This window comes from Penaeus chinensis, chromosome 15, assembly GCF_019202785.1.
Source record: "Penaeus chinensis breed Huanghai No. 1 chromosome 15, ASM1920278v2, whole genome shotgun sequence".
In the NCBI taxonomy this organism is placed as follows: domain Eukaryota; kingdom Metazoa; phylum Arthropoda; class Malacostraca; order Decapoda; family Penaeidae; genus Penaeus; species Penaeus chinensis.
The window spans coordinates 7,334,797-7,346,025 of record NC_061833.1 but is presented as its reverse complement, the minus strand read 5'-3'; the positions used below and the strand labels follow the sequence as shown (position 1 = coordinate 7,346,025).

Here is an 11,229-nt window from a genome sequence, read left to right as displayed (position 1 = left end):
TTTACTTTAAAGAAGCCATTTTTCTTTCTAGTCATAATGATTATAAATATATATTTGGAAGCATCCTGGAGGTACACATCACAGTAAATATGTCTATTTCTTTTTTTTTTACTGAAAAATTTGTCGCATCAACACCTGAAGTCAGCGGCATATATTCAAAATATAGTGATAGTGTGAACCCCCCAGGTAAGGAAGTGCTATATGATCTCAAAGGTCATATGGCGCAATGGTAAAGTACAGTTGCGAAAAGGGTTAGGAATGAGTTAATGATTATGGTAAAGTTACAGGAACGGCAGTATGGTAATGAAGCAGGTATTGACAAGGAGTTAACGGGGCATAGCATAGGGGGAAGGAGATAAGGGAGTAGGGAGCATTATGATAAATGTTGTGAAGAAAAGGGCAAAAAATGAGTTCAAGAATTAGGATAAAGTGGACAGAACAAGGGGATGAAAGGGAGAAGAAAAGACCCTGCAAAATTAGCTGAGGCGAGGGCTGAAGACCAAGGTAGGTAAGATCCCCTACATTAGGCCTCAGTCCCCATCTCCTAAGCCCCCCCCCCCCCCCCCCACACACACACACACACACTCACAACAACAACAACGATCAAGGGATTGGGGTGGGTTATGCCTAATAGGAATATTTAGCCTTTGTCCCTTTTGGCAGCCCTTCTCGGAGAGAACTTTACTTTGTAAGATGCAAAGATAACTTGGTATTTATAACGGTATATGTTTTTTCACTTAACCAAAAAAGGATCCAAGAAGTTATATATATGATGAAAATAAGTATATTTCTAGGTTCCCCTCCAATCCCTTGCTTGGCGTTGCCGGGGGGGTGGGGGGGTGGGGGGTGGGGGCTTTGGAGGCCTTGACTGAGGCCCAATGTAGGGGATCACCCCTGCCTTGGACCTCAGCCCTCGTCTCAACTAATTTTGCTGGGTATTTTCTTCTCCTTCCTTCCTTTTCCTTCTCTTCTTCATCCCCTTCTTCTGTCCACATATCCAAATCGTTAAACTATTTTTGCAGTTTTCGCTATTATACTTTATCATAATCCTCCCTACTCCCTTCACTTCCTCGCCTTCTAACACCCTTTACCTTATAGTCCACCCATCAGCTCCCATCTCAACCCTTTTTTCACTACCCTACTACCCTCTAGTACTGTTCAACCTGTTACTTTACCATACTTTTGATGTCTAGTAGCATTTCCTTCCGTGGGAACTTTGCCCCCAAGCCTCACGCTATCACTATATTTTGAATACCCCGCTAATGACCTTTGATGTTGACGCGTCAGAATATGTTCAGTAAAGAAACATTTCAAGGTTTCAACTTTAAAAATGCTGCAATCAACTAAACTCTTCTAACTATTGACATTAACGTCAATGCTTGAAATAATGTCTCACAATCTAAGAAATTTCATATTTTCCTATATGAAGTGTTATCAAAGTCTTAGGAGATGGAGACGGGCTCAATGTAGTAGATCGCCCCTAACTAGGACCTCAAACCTTGCCTCAACTAATTTTCCATGGTCTATTCTTCTCCCCCTTTCCTTTTCCTTCTCTTTTTGCTGGGTACCCAGCCATGTTGGAATCCCCGGCAATGAACAAGCAGATACTCTAGCACGCTACGTTGCTATGTCCACATCAAACCAACCACGTTTCTCACATATTCCAGCCACGGATTATTACCCACACTTTAAGACCTTCTTGTATAATCGATGGCAATCTTTTTGGTCAAGTCTACACACTAATAAATTACATACTGTAAAACTGTCAATCTCCTCCTGGTCAGCTCCATTCCATCGGAACAGACGTTGGGAGACGGCCCTCGCCCGCTTACGCATTGGCCACACCCGTCTAACACACTCCTATGTAATGTCACAATCCGATCCACCCCTATGTCCCTTATGTAATGTTCTTCTTTCAGTCCCACATATTCTATTGTCATGCCCACGTTTTGAAGCAGCCCGTACCTCTACTTTCTCCCACCTATCCTCCCTACATAGACATCCCAACTTATCAGACATCCTTACAGAATCTCACACTTTCTGCTTTGACAACCTGTTTTCCTTCCTCAAACGCATATGTATCCTTCACTTGATCTAATCCTTTACATTACCTCATCCGAACCTAACCCATTCACTTACCAATCCTTTAACCCAGCTTTAACAACTAATCACTAACCCAAACACCCTTCACTAACATTAACTATAGTGCTACATGACCTTAGATGTCTAGCACATTTATTTTGCCTTTAACCATTAACCATTAACCATTTCCTTCTCTTCTTCATCATCCCCTTCTGTCCTCTTCCTAAGGTGTAAGAGCTGTGCTGAAAAGATGAGAGGCTGACTTTGTGTCAGACATGAACGGCCATGAGCGCAATATTCCCTTTGTTAATCAACTAGCCCTTACCCCTTGCGGGTACCCTAAGGGGGAGACCGTTTCCTCTCCCAATTTATTTCATGGCTAACAATGAAGTTTGTACCCTTATTAAGGGCACTAAGGCATCAACTAGCCTATCTAAATCTGATTTCATTGGTTTCCTGCCTCTCCTTTGACCACGGCTCTGACCACTGATACAAATACCCCCTCCTCGATGTTTGCGGTCAACTCTATCTTCTACTGCACAGTCTTCTTCATTGTCTATCCCCCTTATTATTACTCTTCATCTTTATTGTCCTCCTCTCAACCGTATTACCTCTTTCCATACCACCCCCTCTTCCTCCCAACGTCCTCCTGTTGCTTCCACCCCTGCAAACCTTTTGAGTACCCTTTTTGGCCCAGCCAAGTGGGATCAATTCTTTGTGATGCCCCCCCTGCAGCTCCCTGCTTTGACAATAAAATACCCTTCTTCTCCAACAATATCTCCAAAAACAAGAAGGTTTTTATTTATAGTTGCGCCACTTATGCCTTGTCACAATTACATCCAAGTCCTAAGCTTGTGCACCATCTACCCTGACTGACCCCACTGGCAAACCTGTTCCTGCCCAACCTCACTCCTCCCCTAATACTTGTACTGGAATTGTTTCGGTCTCTCCGACTGATTGTCCTGATACGATAAGGACTGGTCAGACTGTCAAAACGACTTGCATGCCTCGTCAACTATAATGAAGTGGCAGTACAGCATTACATCATTCCTCCCAGAGGCCAAAGTAAGTCCTACACCAATATTGCCAAGATGACCTTTCCCGTGAAGTTTATATTAGTGGAGTGTCCTGCCATATTGACCTCTTCCCCGTCAATGTTAGAAATTTTAGCGTTTTGGCCACTCAGCCAAACACCATCCCTCCACAGCTTGCTGGCCTGTGTGTGTTCAACCTGGTCATGACCGTTCATATTGTCCTGCTCTGTCACACAAGTGTACCAATTGTGATGGCTCCATCATGTATTTTATATAAGCTGCCCTGCCTACAAGCTCGAATCTAAGGTAGCAGTTCTCATATTCAAACTAGGCCTCACTCTACGTGAGGCCAGATAAGAAACACACTGACATTTTTTTTTTCTCTTTCTACCTATTCCAAAACTGTACCTTGCTCCGCTCCCTTCCAATCTTTTCAAGAAGTCTCAGCATATCCCCCAGTATCTCTTCCCTCTACCCGAATCATCCTACCTATACTCCCTCTCTCCCCTAGTCAAATTCCTTTTCTGGTCTAAATCCAAATACTCCAATCACTACCACTTCCCCGGTGCCTGCTCCTCTTCTCACTTTACCTGTTGCACCAGATAATCTGAACATTCCACTCCATCTTCCCCTAACACATCTTCCCCTACCACATCCTCTCCTACACCCATCTGTGGACATCTATCCCCTCTTCTCCTCCTCATATGAAAATCTTTGTTTCTCAGACCTCTCCACCCAACTCCCCTCCAGAAGCTCTTGAAGGCATCCAAAAGTTTCTAAACATGACTCAAGCGAATGATCTGCTCTTTCATCCACCCTCTAATCCCTTTAGTCTATTCACTCTACATTCAAAGTATTTGCTGGTATCCATCCTCCTCCCCCTCAAGTTCCCCCTACCCCTTCCTCCCACTCACCAAAAAAAAAAAAAAAAAAAAAAAAAAAAAAAAAAAAAAAAAAAAAAAAAAAAAAAAAAAAAAAAAAAAAAAAAAACATCCATTCTCTCCTCCTCCATGTGCATCACCATTCCCAATCCTTCCCTATTATCCTTACCACTCCCACTTAGATGCTCATGTGCCTCCCTTATGTTACAACAATGTCCTTCTCCAGATTCCTCCCCTCCTGACATTCTTCCCAATGCTTCATCACCTTCTCCTATTCCCTTATTTCATTCTCTGGATCTTCTACTTCTACAACTATGGTTTTCATTTACATGTACCACCATGCCGTTGGAAATCCAATGGTGACGGACGTCAGCTCAATGTTCGCTGATCCAGGTGTTGAAATCTTGGCCTGTTTCACCTAAGTATGCTGTACCACATCTGCTACATGGTATGCGATATACAGCACTGTTAGGGTTGCTTTCGGGATGCTTTCTGTCTCGTATTACGTCTTGTATCCCTATCCCGGATGTGCTGATGATTCTTACTCTATTGATGAAATATGTGCTGATCGCCTGGGAAATGTTACATGGCGGTAATGAGAAAATTATTAGAAGAGGGTGCAGGGTCTGATCTTGCGAGTATTTTCTCTGCCTACTTTCTGAGGTTTAGTAGGAACCCTTTAGGATATTTATGTTTCATGAAATGGTTAATGGTTAATGGTTAATGGTTAATGGTTAATGGTTAATGGTTAATGGTTAATGGTTAATGGTTAATGGTTAATGGTTAATGGTTAAAAGCAAAATAAATGTGCTAGACATCTAAGGTCATATAGCACTATAGTTAATGTTTGTGAAGGATGGTTGGGTTAGTGATTAGTTGTTAAAGCTGGGTTAAGGAATTGGTGAGTGAATGGGTTAGGGTCGGATGAGGTAATGTAAAGGGGTTAGATAAAGTGAAGGATATATATGCGTTTGAGGAAGGAAATCAGGTTGTCAAAGCAGAAAGTGTGAGATTCTGTAAGGATGTCTGATAAGTTGGGATGTCTATGTAGGGAGGACGTGGGCATGACAATATAATATGTGGGACTGAAAGAGGAACATTCGGAATCGCGAATGTTCCAATGAAGGATAGTTATACTTTCGTTGATTTACTGGCAAAGATTGCAGTGCGTGTTGGAGAATTTGAAGGGGAATGTGCTAGAGGGTGCGATAAAGAATGAGGTTGGGGAGGTGGTGTTGTATCAGGAGGGGTGTCGGGAGGTAGAGGGTCTGGGGAAGAGGGTACTTGTGACATGAGGGTTTCACGTGTGTATCCAGGAGGGAGTGGAAGGGATAGAGGGGATAGTGGGAGGGTTAATATAGGTAGGGCTGGAGTCAGGGGGAATGGGTTTTGTTGGGATGGGGTAGGAGGATTGGGTGTAGGGAAAATATGAGTAGGAGGATGGATATCGGCAGTCACTTCAAGTGTGGAGGGAGCGAGAGTTGTAGAATTTGAAGATGGATGAGTACTAGTTTGGGACTCGATTATGTAGTTCTGGATATCTTCAAGAGTTTCTGTAGTGGAGTTGGTTGGGGAGTTTTGTGAGATAAAGGTTTTCTTGTGAGGGGAGGGGGGGGGAGGAGAGAAGTCTGGTGTCAGAAAAATAGGGGCAAAGGAAGGTGGAGGTGATTGTGAGGTAGGGGAAGAGGGGGTGGAACGTTTATTCTGTCTGCTGCGGGTAGTGCGGGGAGGGAGAGGGGAAGGTGTTGGAGCTGTAGTAGAGATTGGGGTGTCTGGATTTAGGATAGCAAAAGAATTTGATTGGGTAGAGATTGGAGTGTCTGGGTTTAGGATGGCAAAAGAATTTGACTGGGGAAGGTAGGAGGTAGAAGAGGGGAAGTTAGATGGAGGGGGATTGGGTTTAGGAGAGGGTGTAGGAGCTTGGGAGGTAGGGGGATTGGCAGAGTGAGCGACATTACTGGAGTAGGGGGTAAGAGAAAAGCCTTGTCGACGTGCTTCCTGTCTGGCTTCACGTAGAGTGAGTCCAAGTCTGAATCTGAGAGTTGCTACCTCAGACTCAAATTTGTAGGTGGGGCAGCCTCTATAAACTACATTATGGGGGCCGCCACAGTTTGCACATGTGCGTGATTGTGCAGAGCAATTTGATCGAGTATGGCCAGGTTGGGCACAAAGCGGGCATCTGGCTGTGGAACGGAAATGTTTGGCAGGATGTCCTAAATGCCAACAATTTTGGCACTGACGAGGAGGAGGTTGGTATGGTCGGACAGGTAGGGATTCCCCACCTATGTAAACATTTAAGGGTAGGTCATGTCTACGGAAAGTAATTTTGGCAATGTTGATGGATTTCTTACGATTTCCTCTAGGAGGAATGGAGTAGCATTGTACATATGTTGCATCATAGTCTGTGAGACAAGCGAGTAAGTCCTCTCCACAATCTGACCATTCTTTGTCATGGATTGGGCAATCTGTTGGGGGAGATAGAGACAGTTCCAGTGCAAGTATTGAGGGTTGGATGAGGTTCTGTAGGGATGGGATTACCACATAGATCAGTTAGTTTTGTTAATGCTATAGCTTCGTTTTCAGTTGTTACTGTGACGAGACGGGAGTGGTCGCGTCGGCTACGGAAAGAGACTTTGCCTACCTGTTTTTGGAGGCATTGTTGGAAGAGGAGGGTGTTTTGAGAGTAGGGAGCTGTGGGAGGGATCACGAAAAATCAGTCCCATTTGGCTGGGCTAAATAGAGTATTTAGGATTCTTGTAGAGGTGGGGGTAGTAGAAGTGCGGGGACGTGTGGAGGAGGGAGTAGTGTTGAGGGGGGTAGTGTTACGGGGAGGTGGGCACTAAGGTTGTAAGGTAGTAATAAGGGGAGATGGGATGGTGGTGAAGAAGGTTGTGGGAGTAAAGGTGTTGAAGTTGAGCATGTTGGGAGAGTAGAAATGTCTCTTGGGGGTTGGTTGTTGATTAGGGTTGATACTGTACTAGTATGCATTGATGATTGGGGAGTTGTTGCAGTGTTCGGAGCCGTGGTCAAAGGAGAGCTGGGATTGGGGCTATTTGATAAAGGGGCAAGCCTCATTGCCCCTAAGATTGGGGTTATGTCTTCATTATCGGCCATGATAAGCCTGGAGTATGTTGGGGGAAAAAAAAAAAGTCCACCCCTCAGGGTCCCCTTGAGGGGTAAGGGCCAGGTATGGCAGGGGAATACCGTGCCCATGGTTCCCTCAGGCCGTTCAGGACTGACATAAAGTCAGCCTTTCATCCTTTCAGCACGGCTCTCACTCCTTAGGAGGTGGATAGTAGAAGGGATTGATGAAGAAACTGAAACGAAAAGTATGAGTGGGAAAAAAAGACTATGCAAAATTAGTTGAGTCGATGGCTGAGTCCCAAGGTTGAGGAGTTCCCCATCACTGGGTCTCAGTCTTCATCTCCTAAGCCCCCCCACAACAACAACGGGCAAAGGATTGGGGGGGGATGTTTCATGAAAGAATTGATTATATAGGCAATATCATCCTCAAGAAATCCAGGGCTGCAGATCCTCAGTGCTATAAGGAAGAAGCCAATTACAACACTAGATTTTGTTTTGTGGCTGTAGGTGTAGTAGTAATGGATATAATCATCTTTATTTGTAGGCTTTCTGTATACTGAGAAATGTAGGCCATTGTTACCCCAATGGATCAGTGTTCAGGAAAGGAAATTTCTGATCCTCTTCTTCCTCAATAGTGAACTGGATTTTCTTGTGGATGGAGTAAAGCTGCGTTGGTGTGTATTGTAAGCACGACTTTCTGGGGACAATGACGAGGACATCATCTACGTAATGAAGCCAAGTTGAATGTCTGCCGATTATATCCATCGTTATCCCTCTGCAGCATTTCATTCTCATCCATACCTTTTCTGCATTTGTACATGAATACAGTTCATCTATCTCACATATCATTAAAATGGAATTTTTCTATATTGTGTTTTTCTCCAATAACTATTGGCACCGTTGCACTATTCATAACTAGTAATAACTAAATCAGAAAGGATGACAGACACTGAACACGGCCATGGAGATTATTATACAGTATATGGTCAGGGGCCACAGAATAAAAAAGATTAGAAACCACTGAACTAGCCTATCTAAATCTGACTCTGGTTTCCCAACCCCCTGCCTCTCCTTTGAACAGACTAAACCCCTTCCTCTCACAGCATCCTCCATCTCCTACTGCATAGTCCTCTTTATTTTTTACCCACTATTCACTGTATTACTACTTTTCATCCTCATTGTCCTCATGTCCTGCCCTGTCCGACCATGTCAACCCCTTCCCCATCAATGTCAGAACTCTTCTACTTCTACTTCTCCAACACCCTTTTCTAACCATCACCCGTTGATTGTTTCATAATGGCTCTTTTGCAGTTAACTCATACAGTGTTCCTCTCCCATCCTCAGACTCATAGATACTCTCATTTGATCTAATCATCCTATGCCCTTAACCCCTTCCTCTTTTACTAATCACTGCTGTTTTCCATTTGCTCTCTCCTCTACCCCTTTTCAATAACATACTATCCTGTAGTGCAGGACAAATGTGTCTCATGTGTGTCATGCTCATTGACAAGAGGTACTTCTACTACCAAAGGCTGGACTACTATAAAAGGTGTTCATCATTGTAGCCCAACTAGGGAAAGGTATAATCTTTGAAAGGTCTCTTTTCTAGCAGGGGTGCCATTTGGGGATGGAAAAGAGGGTGCTTCGCTATATCCAAGTTTTCCAAGAAACCGAAACTTTATGCAGAATTATAGTTATATTTTATCATATGTTTATCACACCTACAACTCTACATTTATATTTCTTTTAAGTATATTATGAAATGGTTGAAATTACTTTACATGTGAAAAAAATCTGTTCAAAATATTTTACATGACAGACATCCCAAAAATGGTTAATGGTGTTATTTACTTAGATAATAAAATAGGTACTACTTTCCATGGAAGTTGTTGCTTATTCTACACATACAAGAGCAAATAAAATGTTAATTTTCAATGGAATTGGTTTGACTGATACACATTAAAGTACCACCTCCAACTGGGGGTTGTTGAAGGGCCTGTCATATTTATGATGAAAATCAGGCTATATAATAAAAAAAAAAAAAAAAAAAAAAAAAAAAATCCAATAACCAAGTAAGTGCAAAATAACCCATATGCAAGTAATGATCTAACATGGCCTTAAAGGACTAAAATCATAGAGTCTAACTGAGCACCTTATTAGGATCTGGGGTATGGGGCCTCACATAGCTTACCCCCAAACAGGGAAATATGGTATCAGAGGGCAGTCACTTCCACAATCAGTTTGGTTAGTTCTCTGAAAAGCAGTGGCAGTTGTAAAAAGTAGGTAAATACTGTTTTCTTGCAGTTCAATGCAATATAATATACCAGAATTACCTTTTCTTTCATTCTGAAAACTATTTAGTGGTATAATAGCTAATCTACAATTCAAGGTATCCTCATTTTGGTTGCAGTTTTTTTTTTTTTTTTTTTTTTTTTTAACTCATATGAATTAAAGTGATGCTTTCAAGATCTGGAGATACAGTGAGTACCCTAAAATTAGTCTTATCATGAAGGAAACTGAAGGTTATCAAATGAGATTTTTTTTTCCACAGAATGGAGATTTTACATTTTATTGCTGTTGAAATAATTCACAAAGAAGCACAGTAGTTTGACTAGAGCTAGGGAACCAATATAGCTAAATGTGTACTATTCAAATAGAAAAATAATAAGAATGAAAGAATGTACATCCTGTTTGTACCATTGTTAATGTATCATGTAGTAATAGCTATGATTTGGTATCCCGTATAAGTAGCATTCAACCGACACTTAAATATTACTCCATTAAGTGCTCAAACCACGCCTTACATTCATCATCACAAAATAATACTTGAATTTTCCAACACTTGTGATGTTTTATAATTCATTAAACATGCATTAGAACCTTAATACAGCATGTTTCATATTTCCAAAACCTGAAATACTTGGAGGGGATACCAGATTAAGGGAAACTGTGAGTCAGCACCATATCAACCATACAGATAAAAATATCAAAGAATGGGCAATTTCCCCCCCACCCCTATAAAAAACAATCAATTACCATTCCATACTCAATGCCCTTTGATGAACTTTTCTAAAGCATTCATAACCATCTAAAAATAATGTACTGTAAAACAGCATAATTAAGGTGCCATCTAACTATTTGATATAATTATGCTACTCATGTTTAGGATTTAATGATATTCATTATTCCTGTTCAACAGCATAATAACAATGTCATATTCTTATAACAAACAGAAATGAAAGGAGATCAGTTTACGGAAAAAAACAAAATTCTAATGTTTCTACATTGGTTACCTTCTTTAATATATCATCTTCTTGCTTGAAGTTATGTTCATTAAGTTTACATACTGTGATTTTGTTTGTTCCAAGTTATCAGATAATTTATGCTTTTATAGAAACATCACCCATGTCTTCTACATAGCTGTGGTCAAGCAATCAAAAACTTTCTAATATGAAAACCAAATGGTGTTTTGTAAAATCAGAACATATTTCTACTCTGTGTACTTGATAACATGACAGTGTGACTAACTTAAGTTACTAATAATCCTCATTTCTGCCATTTTCTTCCAGTCATGAGGACTCATCATCTTAATAAATGCTATTAGAGAAATATGTTAAAAGAAAATGTATTCAAGCTATTAGTTTGATAATATAAATAAGCTTGAATGCTCTGTTAACGAGGAATTTTCCCAGGGAAATATTTCTATGGACACTAACATGACCATTCAAACAACAACAAAAAGACTTACCCTGATTTAATCTAACCAAAAAATAACCTTAGTTATATCAGGCACATGTTCCTAAAGCCAAAGATATTTCACATTTTCAAGAGAGAAATCTCCCACATCTGGTGCTTCACTACCAAACGATGTTACTTCCATGCAGGATCAGAAACCATCAATAACTTCAATATCATCTGTTCTCACATAATCACTTGTTTCAATATTATTCATAACCTTCTTCCTTTTCCACTTGATTTCTGTAAAATATCATTGGTGTTTCCTTTACTTTATGTAAATGCCTTTTATATACTTTGTTTAGGCTCTTTCTTCAGTCTTTTGTTATAATTTTTTTTACCCCTCCTCTCACTTTTCTCTCCTCTCTTTCCAACTCCCTTTTCCACTTTCCCTCCTCCAGTCTCTCTTTTTC

General features: G+C 41.2%; 1 protein-coding gene across 1 annotated transcript in view; it reads right to left on the bottom strand.

Annotated features, from left to right (window-relative positions):
- Positions 1-9,634: 9,634 nt before the first annotated feature.
- Positions 9,635-11,229, bottom strand: part of LOC125032675 (transcriptional regulator ATRX-like) — a 26,281-nt gene continuing 24,686 nt past the window's right edge. The window contains 1 exon segment of the mRNA XM_047623930.1: positions 9,635-11,229. This exon segment is cut by the window's right edge and continues 1,059 nt beyond it. The gene's annotated coding sequence lies outside the window, so the exon portion shown is untranslated.